The following is an 18,956-nucleotide window of genomic DNA, read 5'->3' on the forward strand; positions in this document are numbered from 1 at the left end:
TTCTTTCATCTACAGTATCTCATTTCACCTCTCTGTTGAACAGTTTGTCTTCCTCACCTCTCCAAATGACTTTCTTACTCCTTGGGTTTTCTTTTTTTTTTTTTCTAAGCACCTTTCTCTATGACTTTTGCAGAAATGTTTATATAAAAGGTATATTAGGTCAGTTGGAGAACTTCTCCCAAACTAGGGCTGTGGTCCATATAAGCAAAGGACCCTAAACTCTCTGTGACTTTGCCTGAGGTCTGAAGGGCCCACAGGTCTTCCTAAAAAACTTTATTACAAAAGCTACCCAGCAGAAAAAATTAACCAATTAATATTTGAAAGTAAATCCATATTTTATAAAGAGGTTGGTGGTGCAAATAATGTGTGTGATAGGAATTGTATGTACAGAGAGAAAAAGCATTAATTTTGTAAGATCTATGTTAGTAAGGTAAAATTCTTTATGAAAACTTGGCTTTTTACTAAACTATTTTTAAGCCAAACAGTGTGGCTATAAGTGATAACAGATATTGCTAATTTGAGATAAAATATCAAATGTTGCTGCAAAGAAAGTGCAAATAATATTTTATTAATGTAAATTTTCTTTCTCTCACCTCATATATCTAATTATGGGTGAAAGAGAAGTAAATCCATTTTTCATGTAAGGTTGTTAACTTGACAGTGTCCCTTTAAGTTGTGAGGATGTGCAGAGTAGTTGGGAATGTGAGATACTGTAGGGTACCAAATGTGTGATGTGATGTTGCTAGGCAACTGCCTTATTGTTTTAAACAAACCTCATAGAGCTGGCAACAGCTGTCAAAGCTCTTGGCTCTTGACAGTAACACAGACCTCAAAAGAACTTAGAACAAAAATCTCCCAAAATAAGCTCTAATATATAACACAATCCCACAGTGCTAGCAAACATGTGAACCTATTTGTTAAGTTAGCAGATACAGTTATCTGTTACAATTCTATAACCAGTATTTCATGACAACTATGTAATTTGTTTACATAGATTTTAAAAAAAGCCCAAACCCCAACTGTTAGTACATCAATTTGTCTTTTTAAAAGAATGCCTTTCAGAGCTGCCAATGGTAGCAAATCTGTTTGCATGTATTCAAAAAGAGCATCATATGTGTGCAGGCAAGAAAGGCAAAATGTTACATAGAAGAATAGCCATGTGTATGTTTGTGGATTTTTTCCTTTTATCTGCTGTTGAATTTTGTATATTTTGGTATGTCAGAAACAGAGGTGAGATCATTTCTGTCAATATTACAGTCCATAAAAATTGATTTAGATATAGCACACTAACATCTATCTATATGGCAAAGCTTTTTAAAACAGGAACCAGCCCCCAAGATTTCAAAAGGGAACCCAGATCTCTACTGAAATAACCCATGATCTGTCAAAATTTTTGACACTAGGAGATAAGTAGGTCTGTAAACAGCTTCTTGTCTGGAAATATGTGTGGAATGCGAAAAATAGAGAGTAGCTCCTTACAGGTTGTCCACTTCCTCCTGACTGCTTGAAAACAACCCAGCTTAAATCTAGCTGCGGGGTCAGTGCTGGGCTTCTGTTAATGTTCCTTAGTGCAGCATCAGAGCTCACATGCAGCATCACACAAGCTTGTCTGGCTGGCTGTTGTATTATTCACACCCCACCAAAGTGCAGGTGAAGTCAGCGTCTCAGTGTCCGGGTATTCTCCTCATTGCTGTGTGAATGATCTCACCATCACACTGCTGGCAGCAGCTTTGCTTTATCTCTGCCAGTAATTGTTCAGTTTTCTCTGTTCTGGTCAACAAAACACAAACTTGACTGCCTAGCTAGTTAAAGCTGTCACAGGAATCTTCTGAGCTCTAGAGATGCTCTCTGTGGTGAAATGAGTGTTTAAATATAGAGAACAGCTGTTTTTCAAGTTGCTGCTTCACCCTACAAATGACAGACTAGCAGAGATTAAGCCTGACTACCCTAGACCCTAGAATGTATGATTTTCTACTTTGTGTGATGTTTTTATCTATATCTATCCAGTTAAGATTTCACCCTGAAGGGAGAATTTTTTCCACTATAAATTTTGTCAAACCTTAGCCTTGCTTTTGGAAAACTTCAGAATGTGAAAATAGCTCAGTGGTTCAGACTTGAGTTGATGTAGCATGATATCCTGACTCTAAGGCATGCATATGCTGATGTCTGAAGAAAAATAAAAAAGAGTTTAAGAGAATATAAATCTTCCTCAAGGTATTCTCTTGTCTGACTGTATTTTGGTGAACAGGATTTCCTGAGCTTTGTATCATTTAGATATTTAGGCATTTAGTGTTGATATGGTTGCAATTCAGTAACATTTAGAAATTCACTTTGCACACTCTTCCTCTGAATCCACAAAACGTTTTGCATCCACCATGTCTTCTGGCTAGGAGTTTCACAATTCAGCGTAGCAGTGTGTAGTGAATCCCAGCCTTTTGTTTGTTCCGAGCCTGTACCTCTTAGTCTCACTTGATCATGCCCAGTGCTCATGTAGACAGAGGCAGTGAATAATCGAGTCAGTTGTTCACCATGTCCATACAATTAATGATTTTGTAGGCTTTGATCTCCTCTTTGCTCAAATTGAACAGTCCTGGGCTATTTAGTTGTTCATATGGAAAGCGTCGCTTATTTTTGCTTGTTTTTTTCCAGTTCTTTTGTGTCCTTTTTGGGAATTGGAGAGAAAGAGATTCAAGGGGTAAAAGAAGGATGTTTTCTACTGTGGTGTAATGTTTTGGGGTTTTCTTCCATTTTTCTTTCATAGTAATGCCTAGAATTTAAGCTGCTTTTTTGACTGCTGCCTAGTACTAGTCCACTGTTGATCGTGACATATTGCTGTTTTCCCACCCCAAGCCATTTCATTACAGAGAAAATGTTCAACTCTTCCCCACAGTACAGACTTATCACTTTTCCAGCAACTTTTTCTGACAACAGCCAATCTAGCTGTTTATTTGCTGTTGTTTTCTCCAGTTTCAAAAGCAGTGGAACATTTTTTAAAAAAATTAAGTATTGATTGAGGGAAGAGGAGGTCATCCAAATGTTTTTATCTGTCAACTGCTATCTGTGAAGCAGGGTTTTCCCTTAGTGGGATCAAATGGAGGTCAGCAATTCAATCTGAAGTCTCTGTGGGAACGTTAGAGAATATTTGAACATCTGCTTTGAGAACCCACTTGAAGAATAACCCTGCACAATAGAGGAGGAACATATGGACTGCATGCTGAAGTGAAGACCACAGGTAATACTGTTGGCACAAGCAAAAAGAGGAAAAAACTCGTATAAGTTACATGGAGGTTACATATGTTACAAAAAATAATTATTATTATGTGGTAATATATGCAATTTTGCATTTTTAAAATAATAGTATAGCAATGAATTTATGGATAGGCAAATGATCACTATGGCGTGAAAGTCAATGGAAACTTAAGTGCCCTGAAAATTAGGCAGAAAATATGTAATGATATTTTCTCTGTTGTTTATTTGGAACTAATACTCTCATATTAGCATTTTGTTTCTGCAAGAAGATCTGTGAGCAAATAGAAAAAAAAATACCACAATTCTTATGCAATGAAAAGATGGCTATTACCAGCTGCTCTCCCAGTATAAATCAGAGTCTATTTTTCAGGCCTGCTGAAAAATAGAGTTCTGCTTCATCCCTGGGTTTTGGGTCTCCAGCATGGACAGAAGTCTTGCAAGTTCTGGTATATTATTGGGGTCTGTCTACATTACTGTTGCATGAGTCGGCAGGATGATGTGCAAGAAAATGTATTTATGCTTTTAATCCTGTGTACTCTACTATCAGTGTTATGCCTATAGATGTGTCAAATCAGCAAGTGTTGATTTTATGGCCTGAGTCATGAAAAGGCCCATTTTCCCTATGTTAATTGAGACAGTTTTTGAATGTATTTCAGTTTAGTCATTCATGGTTTGTAAATATTAAATCTAGTTTAACACTTATTTAATATAGCTTCTGAAAATAATATGCTTTGGCTTTATATGGCACAAACATGATTGAACACAATGTGTAAATTATATGGTTCAAGATATTAAATATATACAGAAAATAGTACACATAGATTGAAATTCAGTGTCTCCTTTTATAGAAGTTGAAAAAGATTTTTCAGTAACTTTTCTTTTCTGTAGTGCAGACATAGTTACATGGAGCTTAAGGTCTAGGCTTCTAACTTGGAAGGACTGGTTACATAAATGAAAGATCGAAAAGGAATTCAGCCTAATAGTCTCTCTGAGAATCTTCTCCAGTCTTAAGACCACCCTAACCATATGGTCAATAAGTAAAAAAAAAAAAAAAAATCAGTTATTTAAAAAAACTGAGTTTCATTTATGTCTACAGTCCTTCTTACTGGCCCAGTTTTCTATTCCCCAGCATGAGTTAGAATCAACATCAACACAAGCATCTCAGGAAAAGATGGACAAGATGACACTATCCATTCTATCCTATACTACTAGAGAGATGTTGAACTTTTTATTAATTTCTGTCATGGTTGTAAAAGAGTGAAGACTGATAGTACTAAGCTGTGGAATACGCTTTTTGCCTAGAGCGCATAGAATATTACACACTGTCAAACTAAAGCTTGATAAGTAGTGGTAAATTTCATGACATGGAAAAATTACATGACCTCAAGTATCTTTTTCATGGGCTGAATTACCAAATAATGCTCATCTTTTGCCAATTCTATTTAAAAATATTTACATTCCTTTACATAGATTTTTCAACAACTACACCTTTTCCATTGGGTAACAGTTCCCTGTGCATGTAAGTTCTGCTTAATGTAGTAGTAATTGCATGAATAAACTATCCTGCTTTCTCAAGTCATGTGAGCTATTAGTATAACTATCTAAACTCTTAAGATTTGACTTACGAATTCAAAAGGAACATCTGTAGCACATACAGGATGTTGTAAACTTGTCAAATTAGAGAAATTTTGAGTAACATATAATTAACTTTGGATGACACATAACTCAGTACACTCAGAAACTTTCTATTTTTCTAATAATAATGAAAATAAACTTCAGTTATTTACCCTACTCACATTTGTAGTTTGAAATAAAACTTTAAAAGGTGAATCACATTCATAGTCACTTGGTAGGAAATAAGAAACAAACCAAAATATACTCATGTTTTCACATCATTTTTATAGCTAGATGGTTACAAGAGCTGAAGATGGTTTCCCCATAAGCATTACTAATACCCAGAGTCAGAAGAGTACCATTTAATCTGATGTACCAGAACCATATTTAGCTTAGTTATGTTCCGTTCACTCTATCCCTAAGTAAATTGCTTTTTCAAAGTAGGAATTTGTGTCAAAAAAGCTTGCAAAATCACAGCCTAAAATGTCTTTCCTAAAAAAAAAAAAGAAAAAAGTAGTAGGAGCCAAGAAACATCAAAGGATAAAGTTTGCAATTACAGCAAAACTATAGAAAAAACATAGTATGTAAATTTACTGTTTTCAAATGTACAGTGCTGTGAGGAAACCTACCTATCTCTGGGGTACTGTGGTTCAGCAGAGTAAAGACTTAGCTCTCCAGCTCTTCACAGCTCATTTTACTTCTGAGACAGTACTGTGACAGAGCAGTTCAACAGACTAATTACACTATTTTGCATGCAAGTGGTGAAATGCGTAGGTAAATGCCGATTTACCACATTAGCACTTCAGAGGGAAGTGATTTTTTTGAGGATGGAAAATGGAATGAATAAGAGTGTATCAGATTTTATTTTTAATCTCTCTTGGTTTTTCACCAGGAACATTAGGAACCTTCTTGCTCCAGTTGCAGATATTGATGTACTGAGTTAATCAGTGCCATATCTAGAAGGTGTTGATTGCTTGCTTCAAATTTAGTGAAACTACAGCGGCATGAATTTTCACCTGCTCTTCAAAAGCTCATTCATCTCCCTGGATGCCTAAAATGCTCACCCTTCTTCAGAGCTGCTTGTACTGAACTCTTTAAACTAAAGAGGGCTTGGATATGCTAATCAGATATCCATCTGTAAAATTTGTTATGAAGTAGCAGAGAGTAATGTATGAGCCTGTCAGCCTTTGTAGATCTCCAACACCTAGGGCATGAGTAGCCACAGCAGTAGAGCCATTAAAGTTGAATACATGGGTGTTGGATGCCAAGGTACTGCTGAAATTCCAGAGATACAACATAGCTATGCTGTTTTGAATTTTTGTCATTTATCCTCAGTTTTATCTGCTTGGTACTAAACAGTGACATTTAGACATTCGCTTGTAGGAGCCAATAAGGGACACACCATGAAGAAATAAAATGGCAAAATGAAAACAGCTTTTATTTTGAGCTAATTAAAATGGTTCATTTTCCTAGGGCTAGCTCTATGTACTAAATCTAAAAAATAGGCTGTTAGCAAAGTAAAGTACAGAAAGAAATTCCCAATGCTTGGATGAACACATAGAAGAGGGTTTTGGAGAAAAAAACTTATACAAGGAGGATGAATGGACTTTTCCCATTCTCTGATGCAGATAAATTAGACAGTGCCCAGTTGAGTTGCTTTGTTGAGCCTCTGAATAGGGAGTGAAGTGACAAAAAGAAATATCAAGTTGTGTTGACATATTGTTTTTTTGTTTTTAAATCAGGACTTCTGAGAAATAAATGTAGTTATTTACTTCAAAACAATAGTTATAAGTCATTACAATGTCAGAGGATGTTGAAAGACAAATATTAAGTGTAGTGCATGGCTACATCTCAAAGAGCTTTTTTGGATAATCTGGCCTTAAGTAGCATAGGGCCTGAGAAGCCAAGTCTATCATGTACTAGTGCACTTGAGCAGAATGTTTTTGTGACACCTTGTCCTTAATGACATTTTTATCTGTAGGTACTGAATGCCTTTTAAAAATCTGAAACTTGCTGCTTGATGAGTCATCACAAAGAAGCCAGGGAGATGGAGGGTGTTAAACTGGCTTCCAAAAAATACTGATGCCAATTTCCCTCTTACCCTGTTTGTTCCTTTTCATTTGTTGTTTTGGTGGGGTTTTTTTGTTTGTGTTTTTTGGGTTGTTGTTCTTTTTTTCCCAGAAATAAGGGGCTGTAGAACCAGTATGTGTACTAATAAATACAGAGGGAAAATCACTAAAGAGGGTCTCATGAGTGCTGAGAGAAAGAGCTGATAAAAGGTCTTTACCTCACTGTCTAATATTGTATCTGAAGGATTCCAAGAGCAGTGTGAGGGCACAGCCTCCTGGTTTCATTTACTGTTAGTCTAGCCAATGTATTTATTGACTCACATGAAACACGTCATTATTTGCACACACACAAATTAAAGCAAACCAAAGCCCCTTATTTCTCATTGTTTATTGACGTCACTGGCTGACAGTGAAACAGGGTGGATGGAATAAAGCATGTCAGTTGTTTTGAGGATGACAGAACATGTGCTGATGCAGGATGATTGCATTGCCTTTTACTGCCTAAAAGCCTGTAACTAAGCATTGCAATCATTCTGGGCACTTATCAGTTAGGCTCTGCAGGGCTGGAGAAAACTGATATAAACTATGCTATTCTAAACCTCAACCCTTAAAAAATATGAAGAGAGACTATTAATAAGCCTGGGATTATATATTTTGAAATGAATCATTATACACTTCTAGGAGCATATTAGTTACCATTCCTGCCATATGTTTATACATTCTTGATCCACATCCATCTGGCACAGAAATCTGTCAGAATGTGTTCAAAAGTGATTTGAAGGATCTTAAAAGCCAAGTGCAAATTTCTACTCTGGCTTGTGTAGACTAAAGGAAAAAAAAAAACCAACAAAACAAGCCTTTTTCAAAATTCAATGTAGTATTTAAATTAAATAGACAGCACAACTTTAAAAATTGTCATTAGACAAACTAAAAAGAAGTTGAAGGGATTAATTAGCTATATTATTTGAATAACTATTTGAAAAGCAAATAAGAGTAACTTGAAAGTGTCTTTGGACATTTCTCAGGGCAGAGCAGCCTTGTCTTTTAGTATACAAAAATAATATTTGATATTGAGCTTTAAATTTTTAAGAGAAAATTTGTTCTTCAGAGAGGAATATCAGGATGTAAAATTACCAATGGTCACACTTTTTCCATTTGCAAATGAAATTGAAACTAGAATTTACTAATCTATAGACAGACTTGTATTTTAACGTAGATGTACCATAGCACAAAGTTAGATCCTTTTCACAGCTGGGGTTCCAAAAATCCTTTCTTGTGGTTAGTTCATGTTAATCAAATTCTTTTTAGCGGACACATGCATTTTGTATTTCTTCACAACAACCTTATGCAGCACTACAGGTAGGAGGAAGGGTGCCTGGAAAGATGCCCAGTGGAAAAGGACCTGGCGGTGATGGTTGACAGATGGCTGAACATGAGCCAGTGTGTGTGCCCAGGTGGCCAGGAAGGCCAGTGGCATCCTGGCCTGGATCAACAATAGTGTGGCCAGCAGGACCAGGGCAGTGATTGTCCCCCTCTACTTGGCACTGGTGAGGCCTCACCTCAAATCCTGTGTCCAGTTCTGAGCCCTTCATTCCAAGGAGGACATGGAGATGGTGGCGTGAGAAGCTTCTCTGGGTGCTGCCCCAGAGAAGGGCAATGGAGCTGGTGAAGGATGTGGAGCACAAGTCCTGTGAGAAGCAGCTGAGGGAGCTGGAGTTGTTTAGCCTGGAGGGAAGGAGGCTCGGGGTGACATTATCACTGTACAGCTGCCTGAAAGGAGGCTGTAGCCAGGTGGGGGTCAGTCTCTTGCCCCAGGCAACCAGCAGCAGGACAAGAGAACATAATCTAAAGCTGCACCAAGGGGGCATTTAACTTGGACATTAGGAAGAATTTCTTCAAGAAAAGGGTGATTAGATATTGGCTGCCCAGCGAGGTGCTGGAATCACAGTTCCTGGAGGTGTTTAGCAAAACATGGGATGTGGAACTCAGGGCCATGGTCTAGTTGACATGGTAGCATTCAGTCATAGTTTGGACTTGATGATCTCAGAGGTCTTTTCCAAGTGAACTGATTCTGTGAATCTTAAAAGTGTTAAAAGCATAAACCAAACTTTGCTTCGGTGATGACAACATCTTCTTAGTGCTAAGTTGCAAGTGTCTCCAGCTGTATCCTCCTTGCGCTCTGAAATGCTTTGGATGGTACCTGTGAGCACAATCTATGATGGAAAGATGTGTGATGAGTGTATAATTAAAAGTATCTATGCCCCTGATGTACTTTTACAACTCCGAATTCCAACTGTCTTCTCAATTAAATACAAATAATTAAAATGCCAACTATTAGCATCCTGTAATTATGACTCTTACCAATTCCATAATTATCTACTCATTTCCCTACATGATAATACCCACCTGGAGAGACCCTTGTATCTACAGTCTTCCGAGACCAGCAGGGTGTTGGGTTTTTTCTTTATTTGATAAAAGAATAGAAAGTTAATAATAATCTTTCAGACATGGCTTGCATGTTTCAATTCCAGAAACTGTTTCACTCTAAAACAATAAGAAAACTTGTGTTTGATCCAAAGCTGATTTAGTGAGTTTTGAATAATGTTACATATGATTTAATAGATTATCATTTTAACAAATTCCTATCCATTTTCACATGTACATATTCAGTAATAAGAGAGGATTTTTATACTGAGAATAGGTTGTTTTTTTACTGATGCAATGGGTGGTTTGAAATTAAGTACAATGGATGTAGTTTTATGCATATAAAAATTAAACTACAATCAGTACAAATGTTTTGAATAACTTGAAAAGAACATGGTTATTCCTACCCCCAACTTTAGTTAGAATGTTGATGTTTAGGGTTTGATTAACACTGTATTTGCTTTAATTCTGGAATCTGACATTTTCAACTGAAGTTGCTTTGCTGTCTGATTTCAAGTGTTCAGGTGCTCTGGTGGAGTGGAACTTGTTAGGGTGATGCTTACCAACCAGGGCCTGCTGACCAGTGAAATGCCACATTGGCAGTGTAGGAACTTACACTGCTCATCTGCCTAATGAGCCACTCAAAATGCCAACCATCAATCCCAGCTTCAAGCTCCCATGTGCTGAATTGGAATAAGAGACCTGGTCCCACTGACTGTACTGATCTTAAGGGACCCAGACAAGGATTGCCTTGTTTCCATGTGCTTATTCCTTGGGCAGTTCCCTTCAGGATATATCTGCTATTACAATATCTACCTCATGGGTGTCGTATGCCATATGCCAGAATTAAGAGCCTGAAGTTGCCATTCAGCTGGGACAGTTCATATCTGGAAGCAGGTGAGTCTTCTTATCCCACACCATGTAGGCCACGTCATGGCATCCTTGTGCCACCTTTACCTTTTGTCAGGCTGCAGCTGCTCCAGCTGTGACATTTTCCAGAGTATTTTCCAGAATATTCCCTTAATTGCCAACATCCAGTTTATCATACCACATGAAAGGTGTTAGCTGATTCCACCAGAGGACACTACTGAAATACACCTAGAACTGCCAAAGATGGGGTGAGTTCAAGCTTTTACTGCTATTCTTCTGTGACCATGGTCACAAGGGTTTTCAGGATGAAGAAGAGATGAGAATGTTGACTCCATGATCAGAAGGCTTGATTTATTATTTTATGGTATATGTTACATTAAGACTATACTAAAAAGAAATAGAAAGGAAAAGGTTTCTTCAGAAGCTAGCTAAGCTAATAGACAAGAATGACTAACAAAGATCTGTGTCTCAGACAGAGCAAGAGCCAGCTCTGCCATGAGTGGTCAGTAAATCCAAACATCCACAGGAGACCAATCACAGGTCTACCTGTTGCATTCCACAGCAGCAGATAACCATTGTTTACTTTTGGTTGCTGAAACTGCAGCTTCTCACAAGGAAAAATCCTAAGAAAGGATTTTTCATGAAAGATGTCTGCGACAGTTCTTCTGTAGAGATTGGTGTAGCAGAGAAAGGAATATTATTAAAATACAAAGATACTAAAATCTATAAATAGAAACAGTGAGCTTATACTTCTTTCTGGCTTCTAGTCTTTCTCTGTTTCTTTTTGTCCCTCTTTTTTTCTCCTCTTTTACTGTCGTTGCAAATGCTGAAAAATGCTAAAATGTAAAATACCTTGTTGAATTCTGGAAAACTAATAAAAATTTGCATAGTAGCTTGACAATTGACTGAATAAAGCCTTAGTGTCATAAAATGCACTTTCAAATTAGTATCAAATGATATATGAATATCACAGTCTCCTAAGTACCTCAGAAAGCATTAATCAACACAGCCCAAGTAGGAACAACTTAATTTTTTTATCAGCAGTGCTTTATCTGCTTTAATTTGTTCTGTATGTATTTCCATGACAACTAAGAAAAAAATAAGCTCTTAACCAAAATTCAGTGAAAGCAAGACAAAACAGGCTGCTTTGATTCATGCTGTTCTGATAAATGCCAGTTTGGCAATCAGCTTTAAATATTTTTTTTCTGTAACAGATAGAATTTTATTTGTTCTCTTTAAAAAAAAAAGTGGGGCAATCATGGAAATATGGCATTTTGTTTATTCATAGAGTTTTGTTTTGAAACATTTACATTTATAGATTTTTCTTCTTTTTAATGCTAATGATTATTTTCTTGGGTTTAAAATCCTTTCTGCTATATCTGTTTTTCTAATCTGTCTTGAAGAGATCTTTAAATATGACTGAGCTAAAAAGATAAGACATAAAAGCAGAATGTTTTGTGCTATGATGTTATGTTTCCTTGAAGAGATGCATTTTATATTTGCCTGGGATGGTTTATGTTTCTCCCAAATCAACCCCCTCTGGAAAGAAATGGAGATACTCTGACTGGGAGCATCAGGTCTCACAACCCACTGTCAGACTTACTAGGGACAATTTTATTGTGTCTTCGTACAAGCTAAGGCACATGCAAATCGTTGTAGTGTTTCATCTTTGATTCTCTGTGATTGGCATCTATTTAGCATGCTTATCTCTATAAACATCTTGTATAAATACAGTTTCCAAACATATGGAAAAGAAGAAATGCCTGAAGCTAGAGCCCATGTCCTGACTTTAGGATTTTAAAAATCTCTTTTTCAAGGTAGTATTGACATGAACTGTTATTTGTCCTCTGTCACAAAACCATTGATACTGGCCTTTGAGTTAAATTTTGAAGTTACATTACTTGGGCACAAACTGGCCCTGGAACATAAGGTTTCTGGTCTGTGAAAGCAGTTGTGCTACTTAAAAAAGGAAAGCCACAAACAAAACGAAAGTAATGTGGGTAGATATTTTGAAAAATAGAAAATATGATAAATTTGCAGTTGAGATATATTTTTTCTTTAAAAATGTGAATTACTACTCTCTCCGATGCCCTTACAGAAAAAATCTACTGCATATATATTTTTGGAAAAGAATTTTCTTTCTTCACATAAATGTGACAGCAAGCAACTTGCTGTGCAAATTAAATATTGACTATTTGCCATCCCTATTATGCTTGGTAGTTCTGACTTCTTACCTAAATCATGTGATACTCCTGCTCTCTATTTACCTGATGACTTCAAAAAGGCCTTTAGATATTAACAAAAGAAAAAAAGTCAGCAACCTCCCCATAACTCAGGAACAAATAATTATAGAATTTTGTACTGTTTTGTACTGTTTCTTGTTTTATGACAACAAAACTGTTAAAATTAGACTGATTTATGATTTAATTTGTGAACAGATAAATTTAAAAATAATTTTGCTGAAAATAAGTATATTTGTATGTATAGCTATCTTGCTAAAAATCTCAGGTCAGATTATTTTTTTGGTTTATTGGACCACATTTGATAATGTGGTGTCTTCCCTCACTGATTTACCACTATGTGCAAGTATCTTGCTGCCAAACCTACCTTATTCATGTAGACAGATCCATCTGGGTTGGTTTGCTTCCAAATGTGAGAATTCATCCAAGAAGCAGTACTTATTGTGAAGAAGATGGAGTGTGCTCAGTGCAGGAAGCAGAACAAAAAAAAGCCCTAAGGTGTTCTTCAAAATTTAGATATTGTGTCCTAAAGATAAAACTTGAAGAGCATTTTGTTTAAAAAATTAAACACAGGAGATTCATCCAGGGACAAAGTGAATTCATTTTAAGTTTGGTAAATAATTATTGTATGATGTTGTTCACTGAGCTTCACAGGTTAGTTTGGCTGGGTCTTTGAATATATTTCTCAATAGCCTCTTCTTGCTGTACTCTCTTTTGTCAAAAATAACTTTTTTAAAAAGTTCAGTCTAATCTATGTGAAAAGTCAGGAAACACAGTTTTGTGTTGGCAAAAAGTAATAGCAGAGCTACATTTGCCATGCATTTGAAAGGCAAATGCAGCTTTTGCTTAAAAGTGAAAGATGATGGGCCTGGTGACCTCCTGCAGCAAAGGGCTTGACCAGCCAAGGGATTGGAGTCCCAGCCAAGGGATGGATCTTGCACATGTGGATAATCTGGCTGTTTTTGGTGGGGTTTACTCCTGGGTTTCTGCAAGAAACAGAAACAGAACAGATTGCTGTGCTTGGCAGCACCGTGAGACCCAGGCAATTTAGGCATAATGGGTTATTGGTTGTGGATGATGAGAATTCACTTTGGCTGCTGAACAGATACTGCAAGAAATTGCTGGCTGCAGGCTGGGTTGCAGTCCATGCACCCATATAAAAATAAACTGCTAGATACCAAGACTCTAAACTCCTATTCAGTGTCTCTTAGGTAATATGACCACATGCAACAGGAGGCTAATGCATAACCTCAGTCTGGGTTATGCATTATCTGCATAATTGAGCTGGGCTTTGCTTACTGAGAAGGCTTAAAAATAAAAATAATTGAGAATTGTGAGGGCAAATGTATGGCATTCAAAGTATAGTCACCCTTTGTTGCCTTTGGTTTGTCCTGGAATTTTGTTAATATACATCCCAAGAGTGTTTAATAGCTCATTTTAATTGGGGACAAAAGCCTCTATGATTTATTCAGATTATTTCAGAAGATAAATATCTGTGGCTTTTTTTAAAATTGGATGTAAATTATATATTGGTTTTTAGGTCAATACCATTTTAGATCTTAAAAACCAAAATACATACATACATAAGAAAAGAAATATTATTTCATACACAGTCTCACCTTGTAATTTTCTGTGGTCATAGTGAATATATGCAAGTCTTATAATGCACTTTGCTTTTTGTGGCATCATCTGCAGAAGTATTACAGGCCAACATAAAGTTATGCAAGACACACCTATTGGTTCTTGTTATTTCCACTACAACAAGTGTTCTTACATCAAGCCCCTGCATGTCCTGGGTACCCTTCAGCTCTGTCCTTTGTGTTCTTGGAATTTAGCTGGGGCAGCCTAGCTGTGTTTCAGAGGATGTATTTTGGTTAAATGTGTGTTTATGTTTAAAGGAAAATGCAACAGGTAAAGCAGGACCTAACTTTTATTCCCTTTTGTTTTAAACTGTGGTTAAGATTTAGGTAGTGTATAAACATACCCTGCTCATGATGATTGCCTTGGGTATCAGTTGGGATTTATGGAAGAAAGAAATTGTAGCTTCTACATTATTACAGTGCATTTCTGGGATTTTTATTGCTGACATCAAGACTGGTTGAATTCTACTCTTATGCTGTCATGGCTGTGACTCCTGGGCTGTGTGCATCTGGTTAAGGACAGATAAATTGTACCCTTAATCAAAAGCCATAACTTAACATACACTTTATACATATAGAAGTAATAGACTGCTATAAGCAACTGTTTTGCTCTACTCTGTAGGTGTTTGGAATCAGGATTTCAGCCATAATCAGGCCCATTGGAAGGAATAGAAATAGGAAGGAAGTTTAAACAAATCTAAAACACATCTGGTCTTTTATAAGGTTTTCCATTAAGAATGAAGAGTGGCTCCTGTGTGACCTATAGCAAGAAAATAATTGGGGAATTTTGGCTTATGGTTTGAATTGCCTTCTTCTAAGTGACTTCTTCGTGTAAAAGAAATTTGGACTTAGAAAATTATTGTGAGCTGTATAATAGGGAGGAAACTAAAGGGAATGAGGCATATGTGTCCTAAAAGGACATAGAATTGGAAAATTGTAACTACCAATACCTACAGAGGGAGAAAAAAAAATTAAATTCCTAACTGGTTCAAAAAGGAGTGAGTTCCATAACGTTCTAAGACTCAATCCTAATTCTTCTATAATTGTATTTAAAGGCCAAATGATTAGACCCTCTTTTTTTTTTAATGTTTTCCCTGCAAGTTGAGCCAAAGCTGGCAAAATGTCATGCAAGTTATTTCATATGTGGAAAACACTGTTTAGAATTTCCTTCACTTCAGCAACATACAGGCTTCTATTTGGAAAAACAGGGAAAGATCAGCACTGATATTTGAAGAGAGAAGCACTGATATTCTCTACAATTGTTAAAGTTGTTATGATGGCTAAAAATACCACCAGTTGCTATAGCAACTGGAATTTGAAGGCTCACATATTCTTGCTACTTCTACTCCCTTTCAAAAATTTATCAAAACAAACCTTTTGTTGCCCATATAAGTTATAATCTTTAGCTGTTATATTAGCTGGTTTATGTAATGCTTCTTTCCTTCCTGCTAAATTGTATTTTACTTTAGGAAAAGAGCATACTGGAACGTATTTTATAAGCTGTAAGCATACATAGGTTACTTATAAATGCTAGGATTGAGGACTAAATAATTTCAACAATCCAAAGATTTTTTTAGCACCAGAATAAGCACTTTTTGCTATTATAAATATACTTTAAAATGCAGAATAATAAATGTGTGGTATAAGGTAAGTGTAAATATCCAACTCCTATTCTCTTAAGTTCTACATCTGGTGGATTTTTAGTGTTTTGGGTTTTTTTGTTGATTTTTGTTGTATTATTTTGTTGTCTTTAACATTCTTCATCTTAAAGAATTCTAATCCCTTGGTTTTTGTCTGCATTATGCTAGCTATGTCCTGAGATAACTTTAAAAAATTTCTGTCTAAGCTTGACAATATTTAATTAGTGTCTTGGGCAATTTCTTTCACTCTGATTTTTCCTCATGCATGAAATGATGTAGTGAAAAACCAGCAACTCTCCAAAAGGCAAAACCATCTTTATCAATTAATAGCCTTGTTTTTTTAATAGTGTGCTCACATCTGTGGTATCATTTCTAGAAAAACAGTTCTCCATGAAATGTTTCAATATTTCTTACTGATCAGCTTTTTTCCTCCACTTGCTGTTTCTCACTAGTGGTGGCTGTATGGAATTTCAATCAGCTTCACCTCATGAGTGGTTGGCAGTAAGGCTTTGTAGATTGAAATTGGCTGTAAAGGCAAGGGCTAAATGACAGAATGAGCAGTCCAAGCCAAATAAAACTCTTTCTTCTGTGTCTAAAATAAATCAAAAGGTTGTGCAGTCCAGAGTAAGGTTTGTATTTTAGGATGTGACTGCCTAACAAGCATATTGTGAGACCAGATATCTGAGCTTACAGTATCAGGATGAGTTTGAGATATTTGTCCACAAATTTGAATAGCCTCAATAAATTAGAATATATTTTTGGTTGAATTTTTAACAACTACCAATTTTATTTCATCCTGAGTGGATTAAATATAAAACATAAACAAAAATATCCAAAATTCCAGCCTTGGAAAAATTAGCTTTTAATGAAATTTTTCTTTTGTTTCTTTCTATCCGCAAAAGGCACTAATGAACATGGTGCCTGTTTAAGGCATTGAGCTCATCCCATACATAAGAATAACTCAGGCCGTTTTCCTATATAAAATTCAGGAGCACTCTGCCTGCCTGCTGCTTACATCCAGTTTGCTTGGTATGACAGAATGAAATTTGCCCAGGAGCTCAAGATTGACCTAGTGCTGCCCTTACTGAAGGCAGAGGTACTTTTGCCACTGAGAGACAGCATTAGGAGCAGATATGACCAAACAGAGCCCTTTAGAAGGTATTAAAAAACCTGTTTCTGGCTTTTAATTTGCCTGTCATAAAGAGGAGAAAGCAGTGAGAATAGAGTTTTGTAATCTTTATTTGCTGCTAAATATTTGTAAAACTTGAAAAAGATGGGCCATGTAAGAATGCTGTAGATACCTCTGTTTGCAGGACTGGTACAAAAAAAAAAAGAAGAAAATAAACCCAAAGCATTTTAATTAGCTCTTGCTGCTATCTTAGAAAATAAATGCTTAGAAGAGCTGAATGAATGTGGGGATCTTAAATATTTTATCAGTGATTAGGAGTGCATTTGGTTTATATTGATTTATATATGTTGGTAATTCTCTGCAAACATCAATCTTTATCCTGTTCTTCATATATCATGACTGAGCAATCATCTATTGCTTGCTTGCCACTAGACTCATTAGCATATTCATCTTTCTTTTAATGAAAAAAATGAACCAGAATACATCAAATCTCTATCTTACTCAGGATGTAAAATATCCTTCCCCAGTCAAAACTAACTCTTAATTTTGAAAAGAAATTTCATAAATTGCTTTTCTGTTAGCAATCAATAACTAAAAGAATTATGGTTTTAATCCCTTAAAATTGGATAAATGTGTAGTTCATCAACTATTGGTTCTAATTGGATGCAATATTCTTTTAGGAGTTTTTAAAGAACTTTATGTATCATCTGGTAAATATTTTGGATAAGTTGATTATATGGTTTAGAATGATATCAAATAACATTGAATCTGAATCCCTCTACCATGGTGGAAGGAAATTTGAAGTTTGATCCATCCAAAGACAGAGGACACTTACATTTCAGCTGCAGAATTCCAACCAGGTATTTCTACAAGATTTTGCCCCAAATTCGCAGTGTTCTCTTAGGGATGAGTTATTTTAATGACTAAGTACAAAAAAGTCCTGTTCTAAAACAGATAGAGTGATACAAACTTGAAAAATATATCAGGGAGAAATTCCAAAATTATGAGTTTGTGGTGAAATAAAATATCTTTTCTCCAACTAGTTTAAACCAGTAAATTAAATTTAAAAAGCCTTACCATTCAGATGCCATTCATTTTTTCCCTTTTTAGAAATTTTCATTGTTATATGTACAAATTTATTCTGTATTTCAGATACTTTAGAGAACATATGAACTTAATTTTGTTTGAAAGTTGAGTTTCTGTCATCCAACTAGCAAAAACCAAACAAAATTTTAAATGTTATCTGACTGGAGGGTGAAGTAGCTTGCCTATTTTGAGGACCACTGTGGTTTCTGTAGTAACAGAAGAGGAGCCTATCAGCAGAGCTAAATATTCCCTTCTATTTCTGTTTTTTACATATTTAATAGTAGGACACTTAGAATTATTTGTAGCTCCTTAAATTTAGATGTCAGACTGATAGTTTTTGCACTTCTAATTACTTTGAGAATCAGAAGTGTACATGTAAACTGCAGATCAAGGTGACAATCATCAATATATTGATATGTAAACCACTGTAATTGGAATTTCTTACTGAACCATGTGATGTCTCAGTTTTGATGTAAGAGAGAGGATTTTACTTTATAGTTTTATCAGTGCCATTCAGTCACTGGGAATGTGTAGGATTACTTTGAGCATGGGTAGACCCATTGTATGCACAGTATTTTAGAATCAATTCCTCAAAATTAGAGATAGGTGAATTTCATTTGATGAGACATATAACCTCTGTCCAACCTGGTCAGAGATACAGAATATACTGCAACAATAGACTACACCTTAAAAAGGGAAAACATTTCAGTGAAATTATTAGAGTTGTTCCTAGAAGGAAGAGCTAAGTCAACTGGGTTTATGTAGTATAAAGAGAAGAGAAAAAAGGCAGCAGGAAAATTGAAGGGAACTATTCATCATAGTGAGGTAAGATCAGGCAAGAATTATACAGTTCAGTTTTCAGCAAGGAAGTTTTCTACTACATATTATTGGAAACTTGCTAAGGGTGAAGATAATAAAGAACTGAAATAAATTGCCTATAAAGTTTGGATTTTCCACTTCAGAAACCTTCAAGAAGTGATTGCTTGTAGATCTGT

The 18,956-nt window shown here is 35.9% G+C and overlaps 1 long non-coding RNA gene across 1 annotated transcript in view; it reads right to left on the reverse strand.

The window, feature by feature from the left end:
* LOC118686370 (uncharacterized) overlaps positions 1–5,553 on the reverse strand; it is a 44,522-nt gene extending 38,969 nt beyond the window's left edge. Inside the window, exon 1 of the long non-coding RNA XR_004980151.1 lies at positions 5,493–5,553. This is a non-coding gene — a long non-coding RNA (uncharacterized LOC118686370). The remainder of the gene's footprint in view (positions 1–5,492) is intronic.
* Between the last annotated feature and the right edge of the window lie 13,403 nt (positions 5,554–18,956).

Source organism: Molothrus ater, chromosome 4 (genome assembly GCF_012460135.2).
Source record: "Molothrus ater isolate BHLD 08-10-18 breed brown headed cowbird chromosome 4, BPBGC_Mater_1.1, whole genome shotgun sequence".
Taxonomy (NCBI): Eukaryota; Metazoa; Chordata; class Aves; order Passeriformes; family Icteridae; genus Molothrus; species Molothrus ater.